This window comes from Saccopteryx leptura, chromosome 2 (assembly GCF_036850995.1).
Source record: "Saccopteryx leptura isolate mSacLep1 chromosome 2, mSacLep1_pri_phased_curated, whole genome shotgun sequence".
Classification (NCBI taxonomy): domain Eukaryota; kingdom Metazoa; phylum Chordata; class Mammalia; order Chiroptera; family Emballonuridae; genus Saccopteryx; species Saccopteryx leptura.
This window is the reverse complement of record NC_089504.1, coordinates 39437401-39452372: the sequence shown is the minus strand read 5'-3', so window position 1 is coordinate 39452372 and position 14972 is coordinate 39437401. Positions and strand designations below refer to the sequence as shown.

At 44.4% G+C, this 14972-nt stretch overlaps 1 protein-coding gene and 1 non-coding gene across 9 annotated transcripts in view; one reads left to right on the top strand and one right to left on the bottom strand.

Annotated features, from left to right (window-relative positions):
* UBAP2 (ubiquitin associated protein 2) overlaps positions 1-14972 on the bottom strand; it is a 112772-nt gene that overhangs the window by 96813 nt on the left and 987 nt on the right. The gene's annotated exons all lie outside the window — the stretch shown is intronic.
* TRNAA-UGC (transfer RNA alanine (anticodon UGC)) lies at positions 12746-12821 on the top strand. Its single transcript has one exon. It is a non-coding gene; the product is annotated as a tRNA-Ala (tRNA).

The following is a 14972-nucleotide window of genomic DNA, read 5'->3' as shown; positions in this document are numbered from 1 at the left end:
TATTCAAAACCCCAGGCTTGTCCAAGCAAGGCACATTCAAGAAGCAATTACTACAAGCTGATGCTTCCTACTCCTCCCCCTACCTCATTTCTCTCTCTAAAATCCATAAATAAAATCTTTAAAAAATAAAATAAGCCTGACCTGTGGTGGCGCAGTGGATAAAGCATCAACCTGGAAATGCTGAGGTCGCCGGTTCAAAACCCTGGGCTTGCCTGGTCAAGGCACATATGGGAGTTGATGCTTCCACCTTCTCTCTCTCTGTTTCTCTCTCTCCCCCTCTCTCTCCTCTCTAAAAATGAATAAATAAAATTTTTTTAAAAACTTTAAAAAAATAAAATAAAATAAAAAAGAGACCAAATTAAAACAAAATTTCTAATAAATTATCCACTTAGTACAACATAATAACATTGATGGTTTTCTCATAAATTCAGTAATAATTCTTATTAAACAGTCTCTCTTTTTTCTTTCTCTACTTCCATTAAATTCTGTTCAGCTTCCTATGTATTATTATCTGGTCTTGCTCCTCCAGAATCTGTACCCACCCACATACACAGTGCCACAACTGTGTATACACAACTATAGTCTGTTCTTTCCTCAAATTTGTATTTATTCCTTTTAGAGAGGAAAGAGAAATAGAGAAAACATCAATTTGTTGTTCCACCTATCTATAAATTTGTTGACTGATTCTTGTGTTTCCTGACCAGGGGATCGAACCCACAACCATGGTATAACAGGAAAACCCTCTAACCGACTGAGCTCTCTGGTCAGGGCCTATAGCCTGCTTTGTGCTTTAAATCTCCATTTCTGAAAACTTCTAAGTTTCTCAAAGGCTCTGGCAACAAGGAATTACAGGCATATCTTGGAGATTTTCTGGTTTCAGGTCCAGACTACCACAATAGAGCAGTAATCTTTTTTTTTTTCTGGTGGAGGGTCTTGCCTTCAATTTGTAAAAAACGTAACACCAGTGAAGCACAATAAAACAAGGTGTACCTATACTGAATAATTATGCTATTCTCTCCTGCCATATTCTAATCCCATGGTGGCACAGTGGGCCTGAAGAACCAATAGAATGGTAAAAACAAGTTAGGAGGAGCCCAGAAAAACCGCTAATCCATGAAACACCAGAAAGTCTCAACCCAGGTGGTCAGCATACTTAACAGCTAAATGCACCATTCTATCTGTGTCCAAATGTTAAGTAATACTGCCTCCGGAAACATCAGAAAAATCTCAGCATCAAATAAAGATTAACACACTGGAATAATGGATCACCATCCATCACCATACTTGGCTGCACAATACAATCACTTGAGGAATTTCTGAAAAAATAAAACCAGGTAGCTCAACGGCCAAAGTGCCATCCTCATACCCCAAGGTTGCGGGTTTGATCCCCATTCAGAATACATTCAAGAATCTACCAGTCTGACCAGACGATGGTGCAGTGGATAGTGTCGGACTGGGATGCCGAGGACCCAGGTTCTAGACCCCAAGGTCGCCAGCTCGAGCACAAGCTCAACTGGTTTGAGCAAAGCTCACCAGCTTGGACTCAAGGTCGCTAGTTTGAGCAAGGGGTTACTCAGTCTGCTGAAGGCCCGCGGTCAAGGCACATAGGAGAAGGCAATCAATGAACAACTAAGGTGTTGCAACGAAAAACTGATGATTGATGCTTCTCTTCTCTCTCCATTCCTGTCTGTCTGTCCCTATCTATCCCTCTCTCAAACTCTGTCTCTATTTAAAAAAAAAAAAAAGCCTGACCAGGTGGTGGCGCAGTATACAGAGCATCAGACTGGGATGCGGAAGACCCAGGTTCGAGACCCCGAGGTCGCCAGCTTCAGCACGGGCTCATCTGGTTTGAGCAAGGCTCACCAGCTTGGACCCAAGATAGCTGGCTTGAGCAAGGGGCTACTCAGTCTGCTGAAGGCCCGCGGTCAAGGCACATATGAGAAGGCAAATCAATGAACAACTAAGGTGTTGCAACGAAAAACTAATGATTGATGCTTCTCATCTCTTTCCATTCCTGCCTGTCTGTCCCTGTCTATCTCTCTCCCTTTCTCTCTCTGTCCTTGTAAAAAAATAAAAATAAAATAAAAAAGAATCAACCAATGAATGCATAAATAAGTAGCAAAACAAATCTATGTCTCTCTCTCTCTCCTCCTTCCTCTGTAAAACCAATTTTAGCCTAACCAGTTGACCTGGAACTCTAAGGTCGCCAGTTTGAAATCCTGGGCTTGCCTGGTCAAGGCATATAAAATAAGCAACAAGCAAGCAATGAACAACTAAAGAGAAGCAACTATGAGCTGATACTTCTCACTCCCCCCCCACCTCCTCCTCTCTCTGTAAATTCAATAACTGTATTTTTATTTTTAATCAGAGCTGCTCAGAATAGGATCCAGACATAAAGTTCTTCAAAGTTCTCCAAGCAGCCCTGGCCAGTGGCACAGTGGATAGAGTCCCAAAACACCGAGGTTACCAGTTCGATCCTGGGGTCACCTGCTGAACTCCAAGGTTGCTGGGTTGAGCCCCAGTCAGGGCATGTATGTGCAATGATAAATGGGTGCACAACTAAGTGGAACAAGTTGATTCTTCTCTCTCTCTCCCCCTCTCCTTTCCCATCTCTCCCTCTCCCAAAAAGGAAAATAATCAATGGTGGGAAAAAAAGTCCTCCAAGTAGTTCCTAAAAAGTTAAGCACAGAGTTATCATATAACCAAGCAATTCCACTCCTAGGTACATACCTAAGAGAAATGAAAACAGTTCACCCAGAAAAGTTCACATCAATGACACAAAAGACAACATATGCATATTGTATTATTCCATTTATATGTAATGTCCAGAATAGGAAAATCCATAGAGGAAAAAAATAGATTACTGGCTGTCAAGAATGGACAGTGATTGCTAACGAGGATGGGGTTTTCTGGTGAGGAGTACGGGAGGCAGGAATAAAAATATTCTAGAAATAGCCTGACCAGGCGGTAGCGCAGTGGATAAGAGTGTCGGACTAGGATGCGGAAGACCCAGGTTCGAGACTCCGAGGTCTCCAGCTTGAGCGCGGGTTCATCTGGTTTGAGCAAGGTTCACCAGCTTGAGCCCAAGGTCTCTGGCTTGAGCAAGGGGTCACTCACTTTGCTGTAGCCCCCAGGTCAAGGCACATATAGAAAGCAATCAATGACAACTAAGGTGTCACAACGAAAAACTGATGATTGATGCTTCTCATCTCTCTCCGTTCCTGTCTGTCCCTATCTATCCCTCTCTCTGACTCTTTCTGTCCCTGTTAAATATATATATATGTCTAGAAATAGTGATGTTTGCACAACCTTGTGAATATACCAAAATCCACTCAAATTGTGTACAGTAAGTCCCAGAGATACAAACATCCAACTTACATACAGCTCACTTATGAACTTAGCAACGTAAGGGCTATTGGTAATCAACTGCAGTTGGACATCAGTAAAAACCGTATCACAGATTTACTTCACTCCCATGGCAAAGAACTAACCTATGAAGACCTTATAGAACTAAAGCAACAGATGACAGCATTTAGGGAGAAAAACAGGGACCAAGAAAGTCCAGAACTGAAAAAGACGCCTACAAAAGAGTAAGCTGATGCTTCTAATCTCACTGAAGCAGCAATGTCAAAGTTAGAGAAGCAAGATCCTGATACAGAGGTTCCCTGAAGTTTACCACAGTTACTGAAGGCTTGAGATGCTACAGGGCCATTTATGATGAGAAAAATAAAAGCTCTGTACAAACATCTCTTGATGCCTACTTCAAGAAACTGAGTCCAGCAGCAGAATCAAACACTGACTCTAGTAGCCTGACCTGGCAGTGGCGCCATGGATAGAGCGTCGGACTGGGACACAGAGGACCCAGGTTCAAAACCCCAAGGTCACCAGCTTGAGCGCAGGCTCATCTGGTTTGAGCACAGCTCACCAGCTTGAGCCCAAGGTCACTGGCTTGAGCAAGGGGGTCACTTGGTCTGCTGTAGCCCCCCCACCCCCGTCAAGGCACATGAGAAAGCAATCAATGAACAACTAAGGTGCCGTAATAAAGATTTGATGCTTCTCATCTCTGTCCCTTCCTGTCTGTCCCTCTGTCTCTGTCACAAAAAAAAAACAAAATCCTGACTCTAACACCAGTCCCATTCTCTCTAACAAGTCCCTCATTTTTGGCATCATTGAAGATTGTTTAAGGTTGCATTTGAAAATGTTTAAGTATTTATATGCACAGAAGGTAAAAATAAATCCTATGTTGACATCTAAATTGCATTTAATAGGTAAATATACCTATTCCACTTACATACAAATTCAGCTTAAGAAGCTCCAGCCTGACCAGGTGGTGGCGCAGTGAATAGAGCATTGGACTGGGACATGGAGGACCCAGGTTTGAAACCCCAAGGTCGCCAGCTTAAGTGCAGGCTCACCAGCTTGAGCGCAGGGTCACTGGCTTGAGCGTGGGATCATAGACATGACCCCGTGGTTGCTGGCTTAAGCCTAATGTCATTGGCTTGAGCAAGGGGTCACTCACACTACTGTAGCCCCCTGGTCAAGGCACATATGAGAAGGCTATCAATGAACAATCATCAAACAACTAAGATGCCACAATGGCCTAACCAGGCGGTGGCGCAGTGGATAGAACGTCGGACTGGGATGCCGAGGACCCAGGTTCAAGATCCCGAGGTCACCATCTTGAGCGCAGGCTCATCTGGTTTGAGCAAAGCTCACCAGCTTGGACCCCAGGTTGCTGGCTTGAGCAAGGGGTTACTCAGTCTGCTATAGCCCCGACGGGGTCAAGGCACATATGAGAAAGCAATCAGTGAACTAAAGTGCCACAACGAAAAACTGATGATTGATGCTTCTCATCTCTCTCCATTCCTGTCTGTCTGTCCCTATCTATCCCTCTCTGACTCTCGCTCTTTGTAAAAAAAATAAAAATTTAAAAAAATTTAAAAATTTTAAAAAAAGATGCCACAATGAAGAATTGATGCTTCTCATCTCTCTCCCTTCCTGTCTGTCCTTATCTGTCCCTCTCTGTTAAAAAAAAAAGTCCCTGGCCGGTTGGCTCAGTGGTAGAGCGTCAGCCTGGCGTGCGGGAGTCCCGGGTTCGATTACCAGCCAGGGCACACAGGGGAAGCGCCCATCTGCTTCTCCACCCCTCCCCCTCTCCTTCCTCTCTGTCTCTCTCTTCCCCTCCTGCAGCCAAGGCTCCATTGGAGCTGAGTTGGCCCGGGAGCTGAGGATGGCTCTATGGCCTCTGCCTCAGGCGCTGGAGTGGCTCTGGTTGCAACAGAGCAATGCCCCAGATGGGCAGAGCATCACCCCCTGGTGGGTATGCCTGGTGGATCCTGGTTGGGCGCATGCAGGAGTCTGTCTGACTGCCTCCCCATTTCCAACTTCAGAAAAATACAAAAAAAAAAAAAAAAAGAAAAACCTCCAGTCTGACTGGTGGTAGCATAGTAGATAGAGCATCAATCTGAGACACCGAGGTCGCAAAGCTTGAGCACAGGATCATAGACATGACCCCATCCATGGTCAGTGACTTGAGCCCAAAGTTCACTGGCTTGAAGCTCAAGGTTTCTGGCTTGATGCCCAAGGTTGATGGCAAGTGGTTACTGGCTCACTTTGAGCCCCCTCCCCAAGGCATATATGCAAAGCAATCAATGAATAACTTAAATGCTGCAACTACACTGATGCTTCTCATCTCTCCCTTCCTGTCTCTCTCTTGAAAAAAAAAAAAAACCTACAGAACCTATCTCATTCATAACTCAAGGACTGCCTATAAAGGATAAATTTTTATTTTATATAAAGGATGAATTTTACTTTATATAAATTATAAAGGATGAATTTTATTTTATATAAATTACATCTCAAGGCCCTGGCCAGTTTGCTCAGTGGTAGAGCGTCGGCCTGGCGTGCAGGAGTCCTGAGTTCGATTCCTGGCCAGGGCACACAGGAGAAGTGCCCATCTGCTTCTCCACCCCTCCCCCTCTCCCTCCTCTCTGTCTCTCTCTTCCCCTCCCGCAGCCAACGCTCCAGTGAAGCACAGTTGGCCCGGGTGCTGAGGATGGCTCTGTGGCCTCTGCCTCAGGTGCTAGAATGGCTCTGGTTGCAACAGAGCAATGCCCCAGATGGGCAGAGCATCGCCCCCTGGTGGGCATGCCGGGTGGATCCCGGTCGGGCGCATGCGGTAGTCTGTCTGACTGCCTCCCCATTTCCAGCTTCAGAAAAATACAAAAAAAAAAAAGAAAGAAAGAAAGAAAGAAATTACATATGTGCATTGGGGATATCAAACCACTACTCTGGAATAGTGATTCTCAGTGTAGTGTCTGGACCAGTAAAATCAGTATCATCTGAGAACTGGTCACAAATGAAAATTCTCAAGGTCAGCCCAGATTACCGAATCAGAAACTCTTTTTAAACAAAACTTGATGCACAATAAAGTTTGAGGATTTTTGCCCTCCAAGAACCTTAGATAAAAATTTTGATGCTGGCTCTGGCCGGTTGGCTCAGCGGTAGAGCGTCGGCCTGGCGTGCGGGGGACCCGGGTTCGATTCCCGGCCAGGGCACATAGGAGAAGCGCCCATTTGCTTCTCCACCCCCACCCCCTCCTTCCTCTCTGTCTCTCTCTTCCCCTCCCGCAGCCAAGGCTCCATTGGAGCAAAGATGGCCCGGGCGCTGGGGATGGCTCCTTGGCCTCTGCCCCAGGCGCTAGAGTGGCTCTGGTCGCGGCAGAGCGATGCCCCAGGAGGGGCAGAGCATCGCCCCCTGGTGGGCAGAGCGTCGCCCCTGGTGGGCGTGCCGGGTGGATCCCGGTCGGGCGCATGCGGTAGTCTGACTGTCTCTCCCCGTTTCTAGCTTCAGAAAAATACAAAAAAAAAAAAAAAAAAAATTTGATCCTGTGTGGTTCAAACTGAAAGGTTAGAAAGCTTAAAAAGGCATAATTTCACATTTATTATTTTACCCATGTAATAGTTACACAGTTATTATACGAAGTCCCAAAACAATACTGAAAAGTGGAAAAAAATTAAACCACCACCTATTATAGTTCCACTGCCCACCCTGGCCTGTGGTGATGCACCTACCTGGAATGCAGAGGTAGCTGATTCAAAACCCTGGGCTTGCTTAGTCTAGGCACATAGGACAAGCAACCAATGAACAGCTAGTGTAAAGCAACTACTACTGCCCCCCCCTCCTCTCTCTGTATAGTTAGTTCCACCACCCCAAAATAACCAGTTAACAGTTAAGTAAATATCCTTCCAGTATTTTCTATTTCTTTTGCACTAATGTGATCCACTAGAAATGGCTGTATCATGCTTTTATCACTGAACATTAACACATAAACAATTATATAAAAGCAAGGTAGCATTATACATCTCAATTATCACATGTTCAGCTGAGGAATCAAACATTATGGGAATATAAAACTCTTTAGGGGCCAATATGCTTTTGGTTCTAACCCTTTTTGATGTGAATGCCTTCTACAATGCAACACATATTTCTCTTCCTTGGCAATTACAGTACAATATAACTGATTTATCTTTTTCTGATTCTACATCAGTTATTGTAAGCATTAATAAACGTGGGGAATTAGTCTGAATCTATTCCAATTCCAGGACATACCTAGGAATTGCTTTCCTAAATAAATTCATCATATCACTGTTTTCTTTCCAGTCCTTGGTCTATTTCTCCAAAGTAGCAGCATTCATGTATCTGCATAACTTCTGGGCAGCACAGTATGGCTACTTTCCAAAACTAATTTCTGAGCCCAAGGACAATGCAATCTTTGAAGTTCTTTGCCATTTATTTTAAAATCATCTGCACTGTGCCCTGGCCAGGTGGCTCAGCAGATAAAGCGTTAACCAGGTGCACCAGAGATCACAGGTTTTGACCCTCTAGTAAGGGCACATACAAGCAGCAATCAATGAGTACACAACTAAATGGAATGAGTTATGATTCTCTATCAATGAAAAAAAATAATCACTCTTTTTCTTTGGGGGGGGGTGTGGGGGGGAGTTCCACCCCAAGTTTTATACAGAGTAAGCCCTCAAACTTTAATCATTTATTTTAAGATTTTATTTATTGACCTCAGAGAGAGGAGAGAGAGGAGAGGAGAGGAGGAAGAGAAGGCGAGAGGGAGAGAGGAACGGAAAAGGAGGGAGAGAAGAGGGGAGGAGCAGGAAGCAACAACTCCCATATGTGCCTTGACCCAGCAAGCCCAGGGTTTCAAACCAGCGACCTCAGTGTTCCAGATTGGAACTTTATCTATACCACCACAGGTCAGGCCAAGCCCAGGATTTCAAACCAGCAACCTCAGTGTTCCAGGTCAATACTTTATCCACTGTACCACCACAGGCCAGACCAGAATGACTTCTACGTTAGCTTGAGTGATTGAGACAACCTTATTCTCCAGCAAGCATCCACCAATATTAGCATGCATTTTATCAAGTATCAAAAGAAAAAGAGCAAGCAAGAGAAAAAAAAATAAGAAAGAGGGATTATTTCCTGGGTAAAAACAAAAAGTGGTACTAAATTGCCAACTGAATGTTCCCATCTCATGTTTTCCTATCATATCTCTAAACCCTAGTTTAACCTAATCCCTCACCTATCCTCTTTTTAAAAATCAAGTCTCAGTCATTAGAGCAAGATAAATATCTTAGTCTGTGATAAAGATTGAGACATATTTTTATACATTTTTGTCTTCCCATTCTCACTCCCCTTCTTTCTCCCTTCCTTCCAGTTCTGTACCCATCAGAGCAAGATCAGTTTCTTACTAGCTGCTCTGTCCCAAGCCCTTTGTAGAAAAGGGGATAGAAGCAGGGAGAAGTCACCTTCTCCTTTTGGCTTCTCTCCTCTTCCTAAGACCCAGTTACAAAGGGAAAGGAAGGGGACAAACTACAGGCAAATCTGCCTGATGGGAATAGAAGTTCAATAAGCCAAATTTTTCTTGCCTGACCAGGCGGTGGTGCAGTGGATAGAGCGTCGGACTGGGATGCGGAAGGACCCACGTTCAAGGTCGCCAGCTTGAGCATGGGCTCATCAGCTTGAGCAAAAAAGCTCACCAGCTTGAGCCCAAGGTCGCTGGCTCGAGGCAAGCGGTTACTCGGTCCACTGCAGCCCCACGGTAAAGGCACTTATGAGAAAGCAATCGATGAACAACTAAGGTGTTGCAACGAAAATCTGATGATTGATGCTTCTCATCTCTCTCCGTTCCTGTCTGTCTGTCCCTATCCATCCCTCTGACTCTGTCTCTCTAAAAAAAAAAAAAAAAAAAAAATTCCTCCAGAATCACCTCATTAGAAAACTTCAAAAATTTTCCAAGTGACTAATATGTTTCAAGTGCTCCAGAGCTCAAAACCTTTAAACCATTCTTTTAATTCTACCATTTCTTCCCACACACATTTAAGTCAGAGGGGATTTCAAGCTTTAGATCTGTCTTCCCTTACATTTTCTCTGCCATCAACTTAGTATAGGTATCTGAATAAAGGGTCACTGTTTGTACTTAAAGCCTCCCCCTTGTCTTCTAGGAGTAAGTTAGGTAGCCCTTGTCCAGTACTAGTGCTAATATGTCCAATCTGTCACATATATAACTCAGCAGTTACAAAGCACCTTTATTAAAACTACTGTATCAATAATTGCCTCTCGAGTTCACTGAAACTTCATGCCCTTATTTACCTGTCTGAACTACATAAACTGTTAAACTAATGCCAAAATGGATTGTTATTCTTCCAGAATACTGCTAAAATTCATCAACTTCTATTCACAAACCATCAACTCCTCGATAAAGTACAGCTCTTAATTTGGTAACACTGGGCTTGTTATTCTCCCATATGACACCTGTTTTTTGCTCCACCTTCCACTTGCATGCTTTCTCAACAGCATACTGAATTACCCCCCATTACTCGTTTTCTGTCCTTCAATGTAAACAATTACTGTACTCGATGTTCATAACTGTGGCATTTTAGGGACACTTAACAATATACTAAACAACCCTACTTAACAGCAGCTTGAGTTTGTTTGTTTTTTAGAGAGGAGTGAGAGAGACAGAGAGAGAGAAGGGAGGAGGACCTGGAAGCATCAACTCCCATACGTGCCTTGACCAGGCAAGCCCAGGGTTTCGAACCGGCGACCTCAGCATTTCCAGGTCGAAGCTTTATCCACTGCGCCACCACAGGTCAAAGCTTGAGTTTTTTGAGTTTTTAAGTGTAATTTTATAGCCTTCATCTGTCTCTCTTCTCAGGGTGTGCTATCAATTGATACTTCTCAGTGCTGCTGTATGCCTTGACCTCCTCATAGAATGTACCTGAATTGGCAGAGGGCTTAGAGACCAGCTCACCATACTGATAAGAAAAGCTAGTAAAACCAGAATGAAAAACCAAAGCAAAGGCAGATTGTTTTTTACTGCAAATACCAAGTCCAATCAATCCTCTGACTAAACCCCAATATATAAAATAGATAAGTGGGCTCAATGATTGAAACGGGCCAGGAGTTGAAGGGCCCCACCTACATATCCATCCCTCATTTTCCACCACCCAGTGCAAAATCTTAGGCTTGTGTACCACAAATGTGGACATTGTTTGACTTATCAGCTAGCACTTGGCTGTATTCCCAGATATCAGTATTTCAGAATGGCAAAGTAGTTCAGTATTGTGATTAAGAGCACAGGTTTGGAAGTCACATAGACCTGGGTTCCCTAAATTACTAGATTGGGTAACCCTGAGCAAGTACTTCACTCTTTCTCAAGCTTCTAAGGAGCACCAAACAAGATAATGTACTTCAAGTGCTTAGTCCAGATCCTAACAGCTACCATAAATGGTAGCAACTATAAGATTAATGTACACTGACCACTCTTTTCAGCTGATACTATTTATTTCAAAATATTATGTTTAGGCCCTGACCGGTTGGCTCAGCAGTAGAGCATTAGTCCAGTGTGTGGAAGTCCTGGGGTTTGATTCACAATCAGGGCACACAGGAGAAGAGTCCATCTGCTTCTCTATCCTTCCCCCTCTCCTTTCTCTCTCTCTCTCTCTTCCCCTCCTGCAGCCAAGGCTCCATTGGAGCAAAGTTGGCCTAGAGCTGAGGATGGCTCCATGGTCTCCACCTCAGGCATTAGAATGGCTCTGACTGCAGCAGAGCAACACCCCAGAGGGGCCGAGCATAGCCCCCTGGTGGGCATGCCGAGTGGATCTCGGTTGGGCACATGCGGGAGTCTGTCTGCTTGCTTGCCTGCCTCCCACCCCAGCTTCTCACTTTGGAAAAATACAAAAAAAATAAAAAATATATTATGTTTATTCAACCGATATAACTTTACTGAAGTCTAATGAACAAAGTTTACCCTTTAAAGTGTACAATTCAGTAACTTTTAGTATTTACCAAGCTGCATGCACCTATGGCCACCTATCACTCTAAAAAAATCCTTTGGCCTGACCTGTGGTAGTACAATGGATGGAGCATGGACCTGGAATGCTGAGGTCGTTGTTTTAGGGTCCCAGGTTTACCTAGTCAAGGTATACACGAGATGTAACTATGGGTTGATGCTTCCCGCTTCCCCCACCAAGACCACCTTTCTCTCCTCTCTAAAAATCAACATATTATACTTTTTTTTTTAAGTGAGGGGAAGCAGAGATACAGACTCCTTTTCATGCGTGTGTCGAAGGAAGGAAGGAAGGAAGGAAGGAAGGGAGGAAGGGAGGGAGGGAGGGAGGGAGGGAGGGAGGGAGGGAGGGAAGAAAGGAAAGGGAAAGGGAAAGAGAAAGAGAAAGGGAAAGGGAAAGGGAAAGGGAAAGGAAAAAGGAAAAGGCCCTGTCCAGTTGGCTCAGTGGTAGAGCATCATTCCGGCGTGTGGATGTCCTGGGTTTAATCCCCAGTCAGGAAACACAGGAGAAGAGCCCATCTGCTTCTCCACCCCTCCCCCTCTTGCTTCTCTCTCTCTCTCCCTCTCTCTCCCTCTCTCTCTCTCCCCCTTCCCCTCCTGCAGCTATGGCTTGATTGGAGCAAGTTGGCACCAGGCACTGAGAATGGCTCCATGGCCTCCACCTCAGGCGCTAAAAACTGGCTCCAGTTGCAACAGAGCAAGGGCCCAAAATGGGAAGACTATCATCCCTTAGTGGGCTCACTGGGTGGATCCCGGTTGGGGGGCATGGGAAAGTCTGTCTCTGCCTCCCCTCCTCTCACAGAAAAAAAACACATACAAAAAAAAGAAATGGGACTGACCAGTGCTGGTACAATGGACTCAGCGTGGACCCAGGATGCTGAGGGCCCAGGTTCGAGACCCCAAGGTTATCAGCTAGAGCACAGGCTCATTGGCTTGAGGACGGGTTTGCTAGCTTGCGTGAGGGGTTACTGGCTTGAGCGTGGCATCATCAACATGATCCTGGGGTCACTGGCTTGAGCCTGAAGGGCCCTGGCTTGAGCAAGGGGTCAATGGCTCTGCTTGAGTTCCCCCCATCCCACCCATCAAAACATGTATGAGAAGCAATCAATACAAACAACTAAAGTTTCTATCTCTCCCCCACCCCTTCCTATGTCTCTCTCCTTAAAAAAAAAAAAAAATTAAAATTGGAGCATCATCCTGTTACATCAAGGTTGTAGATTTGATCTCCAGTCAGGGCAAAAATATAAGAATGAACCAATGAATGCAAAAATAAGTGAAAAAAAAATGGTGTTTCTCTCTCCCTTCTCTCCCTCTAAAAATTAAAAAAAAAAAAAAAGGAATCTTTTCCTAAATACTTGACAGTTGAGTCAAAATCATTTCAAGGCCCTGGCCAGTTGGCTCAGTGGTAGAGCGTCGGCCTTGCGTGCAGGAGTCCCGGGTTCGATTCCCAGCCAGGGCACACAGGAGAAGCGCCCATCTTCTTCTCCACCCCTCCCTCTCTCCTTTCTCTCTGTCTCTCTCTCTTCCCCTCCTGCAGCGAGGCTCCATTGGAGCTGAGTTGGCCGGGGAGCTGAGGATGGCTCTGTGGCCTCTGCCCCAGGCGCTAGAGTGGCTCTGGTCGCAACAGAGCGATGCCCCAGATGGACAGAGCATCGCCCCCTGGTGGGCGTGCCGGGTGGATCCCGGTCGGGCGCATGCGGGAGTCTGTCTGACTGCCTCCCCATTTCTGGCTTTGGAAAAATACAATAAAAAAAAAGAAATCATTTCAAAACCTACCACAGGCTTACATGGTGATATTTCCCACAAGTCTCCTCTCTCTTTGCCTTCCTTAAAGTTACATCTGGACTCTTTTTTGTAGAGGAGGGCGAAGAGGAAAATAAAAAAAACAGCTGCTCCTAAGATAGAGCAGCGATTCACCATATCATCAGTCAACACCACAGGTGCCATAACACTCAACTTTTAAAGGACACTCCATTTACTCAAATTAACAACTAAGAGCTAACCCGTATTTGCTGACCTACAGGTTACATCACAAAGAAAAATAATATGTTCAAGAGCGGAAGAACTTCAATCTGTGAATTCACAGACAGCTTTTGGCAGGTATTAAACCCTCATAATACACTTACACCAAAAAGTGTCTTGTAACAAAGAAATCTTACAGTAAGTCATCATTTCAAAAATTAAAATTAAAAGGACTAGCCCTATCCAGATAGATCAGTTAGTTAAAGCCTCTGCCCAAGATGCAAAGGTTTTCGGTTCACTACCCAGTCAGGGCACATACAGGAACAGATCAATGTTTCTGTCTCTCTCTCTCTCTCCCCCTTCCTCTCTCTAAAACCAATAAATAAAGAGTAAGATAATAAAAGGACTACAGAATCCACACTTTAAGACTAACACTTACAAAGTTAAGGCTTCACCTCAAACCAGCTGAAATCTTGAAGACTGGTTTATACTTTCTACATGCAGTTTATATTTATACTTAAGAGTAGAGATATTAACCAGTTCCCACATTCTTTTCCATGCTCTCCTACAATTTATTACCAAACAATAAAAATCACTGAGGTTAAGACCATGAGACATTCTGGTGAACACTGCACAAACTGCACCAGTTAGTTACCAGGAAAAGGAAGCAGAGATGTTATTATTGTTCTAGCCTTGTCATAAAGGCAGCTCCATGTGACTACTGCTGGTCCAGCCCACACTTAAAGAGAGAGGCCAGAGGAAACCAGAGCAGCAGGAAACAGGCAGGAGAGGCAATTACCCACAAGCTTTTCCCATGGCCTCATTCTCATGCCACCATTTTCAGCCACATCTCAATCACAACACAAATCTCCATTCTCTGAATTGTTTAATTATTGAGGGTCAGAGGCAACAAGGAAGCAAAAAGAGGAAATCAGCTGTGAGAAACAAGCCAGACAGGGGTGGGGAGAAATCTCATTACACATGTGAACCAGCCATAAGGAAGAAAATTAGGAGGAACTCACTGGATGACAGAAGAGTAGTGTGGGAAACTAATCATTTCTGCCTAATGATAGATAAGGGAAGCTTTCACAGCAATGGGAGGACAGCCCTAGCAGGAAGGTAAGAGATGTTGTACTGGAAGGTCCTATCATGTAAAGAGAGTGGGATTTCTTCTTCCTGAGACGGACAGGCACCACTATAGGCACCTAATACTTAGGACACAGGGGCTCTTAGGCGTCATGTCCATCTTACAGACAAACTGACACTAAAAAGGATGTACATATCACAGCAAAAAGTGAGAAACACACCAATACTCACATACTTCTTGGTTTAAAAAGTACTATCACTTACTACCTCTGTAATCTTCTAAATCAACTTTTTCTTATAACTTGTGTTCCTGGCTCTGAATTCTTTCTTCGCCAAACTCAAGAACTGAGGTCCATAATACATCATCTGTATATGGTATTGCGCTCATCACCCCATCAAGTCTCCTTCCATCACCATGTATCTGTCCTATACCCTATACTTTTTATATTACACAGAAAAAAATCTTTTGATACCTTACGGAGGCCTTAAAAAGCTCTCAATTGCTAGGACACACAGGTGCTGAAAAAAGACAGTAAGCTTAAATATTGACAGACCATATACC